Source organism: Aythya ferina (assembly GCF_964211825.1).
Source record: "Aythya ferina genome assembly, chromosome: 1".
In the NCBI taxonomy this organism is placed as follows: Eukaryota; Metazoa; Chordata; class Aves; order Anseriformes; family Anatidae; genus Aythya; species Aythya ferina.
The window spans coordinates 20,808,209-20,820,859 of NC_140296.1; the positions used below are offsets into that span (position 1 = coordinate 20,808,209).

Consider the following 12,651-nt stretch of genomic DNA (forward strand, 5'->3'; position numbering starts at 1 on the left):
TGGTGATGGTTTGTTTTTCACTTTTAAAAGAATGTATTCCAGTTATTAAAAAATAAAAATAATTAAGTTATTGCATTCTCAGCAATGAGACAAGGAAGCATGTGCTGTCGCGTGGCATCAGCTATGAGCTGTAACTGGTTTCCAGCAAGTGGTCCAGACTGGAGTCTCCCAGGGAAGGTAGTTAAAGTGAGATGCTTCATCTGGGCACCTGATGCTAGTGCTTGCTAGAACTAGCTAGCACTAGTTTTGTATCGCTTGTCACACCCATCAGCCGGTTATTTTAGGTCTGTTCTGACACTTCTGTGCCAGTGCATTTTTATGTCTCTCTTTTATTTCCTTTTTTTTTTTTTTTTTTGCCATGTGTTCTTTCCTCCTCACCTCTTCTGCCTTTCTTCTCTGATGTACCAAATGCTTGCTCTTCTTTGTGTTAATGTTCACTGTCTGAATAAAAAGAAAAAGAAATTTTGTAGATAAGAAATGCATGCAGATTTGGTTATTCCACACTCTCCATACATCATATTGCAAACTGCATGGAAGAAATAACCACTTATGGACTGCTAGAGCCCTTGGCAGACCCCAATCCTGCTTGGAAATAGTGGGTTTAGAGTTTCAAATGTTGTTAATTTTAGGTTTAAGAACTGGGCTGAGATTTTACAGGATGAGGGCTTAGTTTTACTGGAAATTCCTCTTAACTCCTTTGTTTAGCAGAAATCAGTTTCTACTTTATTTTCTTTCCACACTAGTAAAATCTCTTGGAAAGTAATAATCCCACGTGATTTACTGGTACTTTGGAGTGCTGCCAGCTTTGTTTTAATCCCAGCTGCTGTTTTATCCTCAGGGTATTTCAGTTTCTAGTGAAGTGCACTGCACAGTCTCCAGAATCACATGCAAGCGCAGATTTTAATATCTGTAGTCAGTCCTTTTGTTTTGTTCCTTGCAGCAGAGCTCTGCTGGTGCTCTAACTTGACCAATTTGATAACATTTAAACTACATTCGGACAGATGCATCCCCTGGGTAAAACTTCTTCCATGATTAGTCTGGATGGGAAGCATCTGTTTTCCCTCTGGTAAGAGGAGTTCCTAAAATCAAAGCACAAAGACAAGCACTGGCCATGTTGCATGTCTCGTGCTGAAGACCAGCAAGCGAGTGCTTTAACAGTGGAGCTTGAATGTGGGCAGGCTGACCCAAAGACATTAGCAGAAGAAAATGAGAAAAACAAACAAACAGGGTATCATACCTCCAAATGGAGTGAGCTCAAGCTGTAGCAATACTTTTATCCTTAGTGATGGGGGACATGTCACCACTGTGGTGAAGGTCACAATCCTAAATGTATAAATGCCTAAAACCAGCAGTATTGTGAGCTGACAGATAATGTCACTGTATCCGCAGCAGCCTGGTTCTCCCTTTCTGGCTCCTCTCCTTCCCATGTTCTGGCCCTGCTCAGTCTCAGGATCTGCTCCCTCCCATTCTAAGTGCCAAAATGTGCCCAGCTTCTCTGAACCATGGTGGGGAGGGGGAGGGGATGTGGTCTGGTGCTCCTTTGAGGAAAGGCTGGAGAAGAGCAGAAGTGACTCGTGTCCTGGAGCCACAGGGAAGGGGTGTCCTGTCCTCCAAGAGGGGATGGAGGGGAAGAAAAGAGGATCCTGATGCCGGGTCCTGCCCCATGCTAGGGTTGCCACCACCATGTGGTGATATTGCCCAGAGACAGATCTTCTGCCAAGGGAGGTGGATGAGGGGAACAAGAGGATCTTCAACCCTTGGTGATGGGTTTCATCTCGGAGGGAACCAGTTGGATTAATCTGGAGGTGAACCTGGGAGTAAAAGGATATATAAGCTGTGTGAACTGGGGACTGTCACAGGGCTGTGCAGATGTACCCTGAACTGACACAGGGCAGAGAAGAGAGCACTGGACTACAAATTCTTCTAACCTTCTGGTTCCAACCCATCCTTTCGAGATCACCTGTCCTGGTCACCTCAGGAAACAGGACAGTCTTCTCTCTTGCAGTGACTCTGTGACCCACAAAACAGGATCTTTCCACCTCCATCTCTCCTGCTCTCACATGTGAACTCTCTCCCAGGCCAGAAAGGTCAGTGACTCCAAATCTGGGCTGATTTGAGGTCTGGTAATGCCAGGGTGCTGCAAGCTGGTCTCTGGCATCATCAGGAGGGAGAAAACTGGCCATGCACCAGCAGATGTGTTGCTTTAGAGGTAAGTAGTCCATTAGAGGACTGAGGTCTTGATGTTCCAGTGACATCCTAAGGACAGGGACATGACATGGCCTCACATGTATGGCTCAAGCATCAGGAGGGAAGTTCTGGAGGGGCCAAAGCCCTTTTTCCCTGCCACCAAGAAAAACTCAAATTTTATGGGAAAACAAAACAAAATAAATAATAAAAAAAAAAGTCCTGCACACTGCAGTCTAGATTACAGATCAAATCCCTTGCTGGGACTTGTACCTAGGAAACTATGAGCTGTGTTGCAGTGGGGATTCTCCAGGGCAGGTGGTTTCAAGGGCTGATAGTTCCCACGAGGATGGGGCATTGGAAGAACCCCCACTGTGAAGTTTCACCTATTTTTCATTTTCCTTAATTGCCAGGTGTGTTTTTCTGCTGTAACTTAGTTCATACAGATCCACACCCGTGTTCCCAGGTTTCCTCAGAGGCCATCTTCATTTGCAAGCTATTATTTCCTCATGTTTGTTTCCTGTCCTGGTTCTTTTAGCCTCCTCTCACATCCATTTCCCTGCAACGCTGAAGCAGTCAGTGAGAAGAGACAAGGTTAGCACAGACCTCAACACTGCACAAAGTTGGGAACCAACCAGCAATGCCTGCCCTAGCAGGAGAGAGAGTTGCAAGGGAATTTTCAGCACAGAACCATCATTTCAATAAAAGAGAACAATGTCAGTGTGACTCCCAGGCAAAGATTTCAAAGATCTTTGAGTGAGACAGCATCACGCACACTTGTGGAGAGAGAAAGCCCGGGGGCAAGGAGGCGAGCTGTTCACATGCATCTGGTACCCAGCTCTCGGTCTGTGAGCCCTCCTCTCCTCCTCAAAACACAAGACTGTGTGACTCTAGGATATGCCTGCTGGCTCAAGTACAGGGAGACAAACACTTCTTGAGGGAAAAAAAAAAAAAAAAAAAAAAGCATTTTTGTCCTTGCTGCAAGTGTTTTAAAGGAGCAGCAACTGCCATGAAAAAGGTAACAAGAAGGAAAAATAGTTTTGTTCAATTTATAAGTGAGCACATCCTTCCTCTTCATCTGGATTGTTTTTTACAGAATATCTCAGTGGGCTGCATATTAGCAGGGACAGCTTTAAGCTCATCCAACAGATGTAATTGTATGAGGCATCTCGGTGTATCTTTCCCTAAGATCCAACACTCTGTATGCTCTGGTTTCCTACCTGTTGTTGGCCTCGTGTCCTCCTACAGCCACCCCTACAAGAATGAAAATAGTCAATTAAAAATAAAAATAAAATAAAATAAAATAAAATAAAATAAAATAAAATAAAATAAAATAAAATAAAATAAAATAAAATAAAATAAAATAAACAGCACCAGGCTCTGAAGAACACAGGGAGAAGTAGGCCAGAGCCAGATGTTGCTATGATGGGGATGGGGTAGGTCGGCTTCCGTAGCCCACCTGAACGAGATACCACAGACCTTTGCAGACTGTAAGTAAATCTGGATTATATAGGGGAAATATGCAATAAACCATGGCCATGGGAGAATCTGAGTGGGGAGTCATGCCTGTGAGACAGAGCTCTGCTGGAGACCACCAGTACTGCCATGGCCAGGTGACAGGGATGGACCCAGGAGAGCTGCTTCAGGGCAGGAGAGCTCAGTTCCCTCTGGACCACCTGCAGCTCCTACACTGGACACTCTCAAGAGAATCCTGATGCCAGACATGGTCATCTCCCATCCCAAATCACCGTCATCCAGCTTATGGTCTTACAGTTTGTCTTATGTGCACACCCAGACTTCTGCAGGCTGAGCTTGTTTAACCCCTGATGAAGTCCTCAGGGTGCAGAAACCAGGTGGACCAGCACCCATGGGTCAAATCCACAACTTGCTCAGGGGCAAAGGGACACTGTGCATGATTTAGGACACCCTTAGGGACCGTGGCACTGCTTCAGATCCCAAGATGTGATGAGCAACCGTAACCCCATTTACAGATACCCAGCGCCTCACAGAAACAGACACCATGACTGAGAAGCTGTACGTCAAACAGACGCATTATGTGACTCATGCACAGAATCACATTAATTTAATCAGATGCTAAGAAAAAGAAAGCCAAAAATCATGCAAGATCCACTTCCTTTTATTTCATAGAGACTCTCTGAGCCCACATTCCCTGGCACTTAGGGCTGCACACAATTCCCAGGTCAGGGCACAGATGGATTATGTAGATGGGGACAAATGAAATGCTGTGTAGCTACAGGAAAATGCAAGCAGAATTTACCCTGGAGCTGCTGTAATTAATAGACCAATGACAACCATCACAGAAAATGCACCAAACAAGGTTTCAAACTGAGAAAATACAAAATGTACAGGGAAAATAGCATACAGATGGAGGCTTTTAATCTGTCTGCTGCAAAACTGCCCCAGAGTTGGGAATTATTGTGGTTTCTTAAAATCAGCTGCCCTTTTATTACTTGGACACTGAGTATTTGATGACTTGTGGAAGCCCCTGTCCAGGCATATATGTTTTTGTATGTATTTACATTTAACAAGAATGAATCAGTAGAGCATGAATATCTTCTGAAATGCTCTTTGAGACTGTTGCCCTGTATCAGGAATTAGGGCAGAAGTGTTTATACGTAAGGGAATGGGGATCGCATCCTGGGAGGAATGAATGTTTACATATAATCTTTGACAGATGGAGATATTAATGCTTTTATTTTATGGATAAAGAAGACATATTAGATATATTACACAATAGTAAAAGCTCTGTGATGAGGATAACCCTCTGGTCTTTTAGGGTGGAAATCTCTTTTCTCTAGTTCAAGCGGAAAGCCTCTGGTGAAGGGCTGATGCGCAGGGGGGAGGTGATCACAAATCTGGCAACACTCAGTCCTGAGGAGGGACTCAGGGTGAATTACAGGAGGAACAGCAGAGAGAGCACATCATAGGATACCAACATTTTAGTGAGAGTCATTCAGACTCAAAAAAAAACCACCAAAACCTGTGTGGTTAGAGACAAGAACTGGGAAGAGTAATAAAACATCATCAGTATCCCAAAATTATGGATAGATATGGAACAAAATCCTGAAACACATCCACACAAACACCTGCTGTTAAACTGATTGCTGTTCTGACCTGTGAACCTCCTTCCTCCTTCCCCACTATTCCCAACCTCCCATCTGAATGCAGCTTGCCTTGAGTTTAAACGACAAACTCTGCAGGAAATGGAATATGTGTATGTATATGTGGGGAGTTTATAGCCAGGCTGTTTATTATTGTACTCAATGGCAATTTATTTGCCCATCCTGACCTCATCTCCTGGAGTTATTGATCCTGCCAGGATGACTGACAAGAAGTGGGTCTGGAGCCCTGTTATAGCTTGGGAGAATTATGGCAATTTTGCAGCATTTGTAGCAAAAGGGAAGCCTTTTCCCAGGGCTTTTTAAGAGCTTCAGTTCTACGTCTGGTGATGTCTTCCTGCTTTTGCAGCAGTCCCAGTTGAGATAAATGAAGGAAAAACAGTCTCTGAAGTGAGCTTTATTAACCTGGCTTTATTTGTATGCTTTAAAGAGACGGCAAATCAGGTCAGGATTAGTAGCAGTTGCTGGGATTTCAAAAACTGCTCTGTTAGCTGTGACCTACCAAGGAAAACAAATGAAATTGGCTTGTGCTCTTGTTTGTGCTTATACTTCTGTATGAAAACAATGCATTAGAGGATTGGGACTGCTTTTTCTTATAGCTCTAAATGAAAAAATATATATGTCTAAAATGTCAACTTTGCCTTTCTCTATTTTTGCTGAACAACTTACAGGAGGTCTCAGGGTATTCCCAGCTCTTAGCTAAGGTGGAAGAATTATCCAAGCGTTTACCAAGAATATATATTCTTCTACGTATTTTTAGGAATTTCAATGAAGCAGAAAAGAAATCCCTGAAGGACATTAATAGTTTTAATGAAAAATCATTACTCCTCTCAGCAATGTAATTTTTATATATATCTGTACTATTACAGTTATCCAGCAAATCTATCAGGACAAGCCCTGGAGTTATTATAAAAAGAAATCAAGATAAAATTATTGTATAAAGAGGGAAAAACTTTTCAGGCCTGCACCATGCAGCATAAACAAGGAAAGAATGCAATGATAATTCTCTTTTCCCCTTGGCAGGACACCCTTAGATGGAGCTCTAGACATTTACCAGAGAGGCGATATGGGGGGAAATGGGTCAGTGCCTGAAAAGAGAAGAAAAAGGAAAAGAGGATAACCCCCATTAATGCCTGTGTTCTTTGTTCTCTTCCCTCATACGTGGGGCTGACACAGACGGTCTTGTGGCTGGTTGCAGCTATCGATGAACAGAGACGTGGCCCGGTCGCTGGAGCACTGAGGTAGCTCCGAGTGAAATTCAACAGGATGTTGATCTTGCTGACAAATGGCAAGGAGGGCTGAATATTAAATGAAACGTTCATTAAAAAAATCTCCCAAAGCAAACAATAAGTGCTCTATACATCCAAGCTGAACGTGATCAGAGTGTGACAGCTGAAAGGACCACTGAACAAAAGACATGCTGTAAAATGCTGTGTAGCAATTGACTAACAAAAGCTCACATGCAGGAGGCACAAAAGAAGAGAATTTAGAGGAAATCATAGATTTCAGTGTAAAATTTCTATTCATGCAGCTTAACTCTGAGAATTATGTCCCAAAACGTCAAGTTAATGCACTCACCCTGAAAGATCCTTCTTCCGTGGCTTCCCTCCACATCCTGTGCCAGCAGACAGAGGGCCAAATCCTGCCTGTGGGTAAAGGGCTGAGTTACAGCACTGAAGTACTTGTATACTCTGTGTGCTCCTTTATAATGGAAATCAACAAGGCTAATCAGCAAGGCTGCTGTTACTTCTCCACTGTTTTTTCTGTTTTTCAGGCAGGTCTGCAGCCCCTGGACCAGATGCAGCAGGCTGTCCCCAGCAGGCTCATGCCAGCTCTCTCCTGCCCCAAAGACAAGCACCCCAGACTTGATGTGCAAATAGAAACCACAGAAAAGTGCTGCATTGTTCAGGAGACTACAGAGATAACAGGAAAACAAAACAAAAAACACTTATGGTCTGGAGAATAGCTGGATGACAATGAGTTAAACTGAGAGAAGAATCTGGCCCAGCATGGACACTGGACAAAACCTGTGCTCCTGCAAGTCAGGGAGGGGAGTAGTCTGGGGTACTCTGTTGCTTTGCATTACTTCTGATTTTGTAACCTTATTGATTTGAGCAGACTCTTCTTGGAAGCACTTAGCACTTCTGCTGACTTACGGGCAGAGGAGAGGTAAAATAGTTGTATTTCCCCCACCCCAGATGTCTCCCCTTCCCACACTCCACCTCCGGCGAGACAGGGAGGAGCACAACAGCCAGGCAGGGTGGTGGCAAATCATCCCTCTGCTCCTGGCCACAGATCCCACTCCTCACCAGGGATGTCTGAGAGCATCATGAGTCATTGCAGGTTGTTCCTCAACAGCTGCTGGAAGATAACAGCAGAGTCATTCATTAAAAACATAATAATAATAATAATAATAATAATAATAATAATAATAATAATAATAATAATAACAATAATAATAGAGAGAAGATTCAGCTTGGAAGACTCAGTCTCTTCCCAGGTGTGTGCTCAATACTGGGAAAAAGCTGTATTTCCTCTTCCTAAACCCAAAAGACACTGCACAGTACTGCCACCTTTTAAACTTTTTATTTTTTAAAACTACCAGAGTTGGAATTTAAGCCAAGAAGCAGGCGAAAGAGTTTCAAAATGAATGTGGTTTAACTCCATTGGTGTTTTCTTCCAAATTCAGAAATTCTTTTTTCCCATTGTGAAATCTTGTGAACTCCCCTACATGCCTCTTTCTGCAGCTTCTGTTCAACAAGCCATTGAACTTTTCCTATCCCCACCCTCATGACATTTCTACCCCTGCACACATCCTGTGGAGCCGTGTGGAGAATGCACACTGGGGTGTAGGATGAGTGCGCAGCAGGGGAAGGCAGCAGCATCTCATCAGAGCATGCATCAGGGAGCTGACTTTGCGAGGCTGGGAGGCAGCAGCTTGCAGGCAGAGGTTGGTCTGTCCACGTCTGCCATCCGTCTGTCCTGCCATGCCAGATGCCAGGGTCGGCTCCTGGCATTGGGCTCCTGGGCTCAACCAGGAAAGAAGGAAACACTGCCAAAACCATTCCTGCTTCTCCTCCTTTGGAGCTGTTCATTAGTAGACACGTGGGTGTGGGACTGGAGTACAAAACTAGAGTTGTGTAGGGGCGATCTGGTGATAGAGTGTGAAATTCAATGAGGACGTGCATTTTGGGGGGATAATACCACCAACCTTTCTAACTGAGGGTGTGTAGATTTGGCCTTGTCTACACAATGGTGATGCATGCTTTGGGAGGCTTTCTGTGGTGTTGAGGAGAACTGAGATCTCTAGTAGAAGTAACAGTTGTTGAGCTCCAGATGGGGCTTGTATTGCAGGTGATGTATCAATAAATGGGAAAGAAAGAATCAGACCAGGTCCTGCTGCCTCAGACAACCTGCTTGGACACATAGTGCTTCAGGTGCTACCTGGTAAAACCAGCCATAAAATGCTTGACTCCATCTCCTTTCCATCAACCATAGCTGCAAAGGGAAAGCAGGTTTATAGAGAGGCCCAACAACCATGTATGTGGCTGAAGGGGGTTGAAAATCATCTCCTCACATGGCTGAGCAATGCCTTCTCCTATGGTCTTCGTGACACCAAAGACTGGTGATGGCGGCAGTCATCCAAAAAGTGCTGTTCCTGGAGAAGCATGGCAACGTTGCCCATCATGTACAGTTGGCTTTGATGCAACAGACAAGAGCTGTCAGAGAAAACTTCCCAAACAGCACACTGAGTCCTCTTTAGCCCTCTCCTGCAGAGCTAGTGCAGAGCTCCCAGACACTAGGGGATGGCTCACATCACCCACATGGCTGCATCAAATTTGACCCCAAACCTAATCTGGGGCCCAGGCTTCCCCTCACCATTTACATGTGTCCACACACACTTTTAACCCCAAGCACCTGCAGGGGACAGGAGTGGAGAGAGTCATGGTCGGAGGCACCGGGCGGTGTGGGACGGCCGGCTGCTCCCTCACGGGTGAGCTGGCCTGTGACGGCGGCACGGGCTGACAGCAGAGCACAGCGTGGAGATTAATTGCTTCTAATGAGCAGCACCGCAGCCCTCCGAAAAGGGCTAACTGGGGACCGCTGAGGAAATGATAACATTTTAACCCTCTGTGGTGTTGGTCCTCTTGCTGGGAGCTTTTTGGGAATGCCATCCCCATGCCTGGGAGGGAAAGAGTTTCTGCAGAGCATTGGCCTGGATTTACACCTCCATAAAGAGCCTGTGTTTGGGTTTCTGCCACCTGGCAGAGCTGCATGAAGTGACCTTGTCTCTCTCCCCTTTTCTTCTTTTCCCTTCTTTTTCTTCCTCTTTTCCTCTCCCTTTCTATGCGCATCTTTCATATAAAGGGAGAAAAACAAAAACCAAAAAAAGAAGGTCCCCAGGCCAGGACAGCTATTTGAGCTATCCCTTCAGACACCACAGAACTACAGAATGGAGGAGGCTGGGAGACGCCTCTGGAGGTTGCCTGGTCCATCCCCCCTGCTCAACCAAGACCACTACAGCAGGTAGCCCAGATATATATGTACACAGGGAAGGAAACCCACACGTTCTCCATCCACCACAAGCTGGTGTCCATTCATCCTCCAAGCAGAGCTGAAGGGAGGTCCCCACACAGGGAGGACCTGCCACCACAGTGGCCATTCCCTCAGCTCCCAGCCCAGGATGAGATGGAGGGAGAGGAGTAAATGAGATTTTCACAAAACAAGCATTTGTAGCTTCAGGGGCAGAGGAAGAGACAAAAACTTGATGGTCTGGGTGAAACACGAGCAATGCTCTCACCTGGGAAAAGAAAACTGGGAAGAAAAAAAAGTCAACAATTGAGTTGTGACAGCTTTGTGGAAAATCACCACAGCTTTTCATTGCTGTTTTCATTTTGGGACTGACCTAGTTTTTTATGTGATGAAAAGGTGGGGGTGTTACAGAGCTGTGGAGAACCGAGCTGGCCCAGGCTGAGCAGAACCACAATCACAAAAAACACATGCTGTTTGGGAAGTTAAATTTTTCTCATTTAACTCAGCCCAAACTGAACTTGTTAGGAAACTACATTTTCTGGACCTTGCTTTGTCTTTAGGGACATGGGAAGAGCACCTTTTCTGAGAGCAAAGCACAGGTGGTCAATGAGGGGAGCCGTGGGAGGGGGTCAGTCACAATAGCTGGCTCTGGGCAGATGTCCAGCACACACAGACTGGTGGCAACAGAGCCTACAAAGTAGGGCAGCTAGTCACTAACCACAAAAATAATAATAAATTAAAAAAAAAAAAAAAAAAAGAGAGAGATCAATTCACTTTGCAACACATGGAAAAGCTGAAGGTCTGTGGTGTGATTTTTATTTGGACATGTTCACCTTTCCCTCTGATCCAAGACCCAAGGACAAAAGTGCTTTTCAAGAAACCTTGAGTTACAACCATTCCAAACTCCTTTGTCTAGTTCAATGTTTACTCCATAAATCTTTCCTAAGAACACCAATTTTGGATAATAGACTTGGGATTGTTAATGGTTTTCTGAAAACGAGAGAGGATGCTTTACTCCACCAGATTGGTTTTATGCTCAGAGACCACAGGTCACGTAGTGACAGGAACTGTAGTGTAGCTATTAACCAAGAGTTTCTACTGAACAAAGGGTTTCCCAATTCATTTAAGCTAAAAATACTCCATTTTGGAACTTTTATTGTTAAAATAATTTTAAACATTTAAATCACTAATAATGTAAAATATATGTGTTAAAGATTTTTTAACATATGTAACAATTGTGTTTGTATATAGATGAGAGACAATATTTCAATCAATTTCAATGCTTTGGTGTCAAAGTAACTCAGCTCCAAGGTGTGACTTATATTTTTATAAATATAATTTTGAAGGATTCTTTACTCAAACCAAATGGTTTGTAAAAGTAGTTTTCTAAAATAGTTAAACTCTTTCCTCTAGAGATAGAAGCCACATATCTGACTAGAGCAGCTTATAGGGTGATATCTTTTTGTGCAACAAACAGCTGCTCTAGAGCACCCTAAGCTCATCTTTATCTTTGAAGGTGGTAATAAAAACAGAGCAGACTACTGCATAGCAAAACTTTCCTTAAATAACATATCTTATGATACAATCTCAGAGAAAAAATAGGAAAATCTTACATGCAAGAGCAGCTCTGTAGCCGAGATGTGCTTGGTTTGTTTTAGTTTTTCTCTCCAAGCATTGCTGATGAAGAATGTGCTCTTAAGAAACTACAGACTAATGCGTGGACAAGGAGAAAATGTCCTCCTACAACAAACAAGACGTCTCTCATTAGCAAACTGCCTGAGTGCTACTATAAGGCATTAGTGCAGCTGGCACAGCTCCCGAGAATAGAATTATTCATTGCCATGGTTACCCATGCTAGAAATATTATCCTCCACAATCGTTGTAAACAAAGATCCTTTCACAACGGTATAAAAATCAGAGTGCTTGAAGCAATTAAAGGAAATTATAAAATTGTACAGAAGTCGAAGTTGTGCCGTGCAAGCTCTGCAGCTTTTCTAACACGGGGGGGGTTTCAAAGCCCTCTGGGAAGTGCTGAGCCTCTCCCGGACTCAGCGAGGTGCAAAGCTGGGGGCTGCCCTCGGGAGGCAGGGCCAGAGCCCTGGTGTCTCCACTGAGACCCCTGGCAGCAAACCAGCCCTGCTGTGGGTATGTGGCACTCGGCACGGGTGTGCTTCTTAAACCGCACAGGAGAGGCTGGCAACAGCAAGGGGGAAGGAAGTTATCACTTGTCTTGGTGATGAATAATATCAGAGTTAATGTGCAGCAGCTGATCCAGAGCATCCTAGGGGAGGATGGTACCTGGAGCCAGCAGGGGCTCGAACGGGAACAGCAGCCACAAATAGGGTTCCTCCCCTGCACCCAGAGCAGCTGGAGCAGAAGATACTCCACCAAGTGACTTCTGTGCTGTGCAGCGCAAGCAGGGCAGCCGAGGAGACTGCTGCAGCGCTGCTGTGTCCTCAGCTCAGTTCACGGCAGCCAGGGATGAGGGAAGAGCTTGTTGTTCAGGCACTGAAAGGGGACAGAGCTGTGCAGGAGGACTCACTATCTCACCATCCCTATTCCAGCATCACCACCAAACCCTGGCCATGGCCCAGGCCTCACTGCACTGGGACAATGTGAGGCTGCCCATAGGATGTCCATGGGCAAACACCCAAAGAGGTGGGTTGGCTCACCCCAGGCAGGCTCCCTCTGAGCACCAGGCAGCACTGCTGTGCTGGGCGGGTGACGGAGCCCTGGCACAGGCTGCCCAGAGAGGCTGTGGGGTCTCCTCCTTGGGGAGCTCCAAAAGCCGCCT

At 45.0% G+C, this 12,651-nt stretch overlaps 1 long non-coding RNA gene across 2 annotated transcripts in view; it reads right to left on the reverse strand.

Moving 5' to 3' along the window:
• Positions 1-4,115: 4,115 nt before the first annotated feature.
• LOC311439656 overlaps positions 4,116-12,651 on the reverse strand; it is a 39,173-nt gene continuing 30,637 nt past the window's right edge. Inside the window, exons 1-4 of one of the 2 annotated variants that reach the window (XR_014694886.1) lie at positions 8,902-8,983; positions 7,547-7,682; positions 6,903-6,970; positions 4,116-6,622 (exon numbers count right to left, since the gene is read on the reverse strand). This is a non-coding gene — a long non-coding RNA (uncharacterized lncRNA). Of the gene's footprint in view, positions 6,623-6,902; positions 6,971-7,546; positions 7,686-8,901; positions 8,984-12,651 lie in introns of those variants that run through there. The other variant, XR_014694885.1, reaches the window with a different exon arrangement.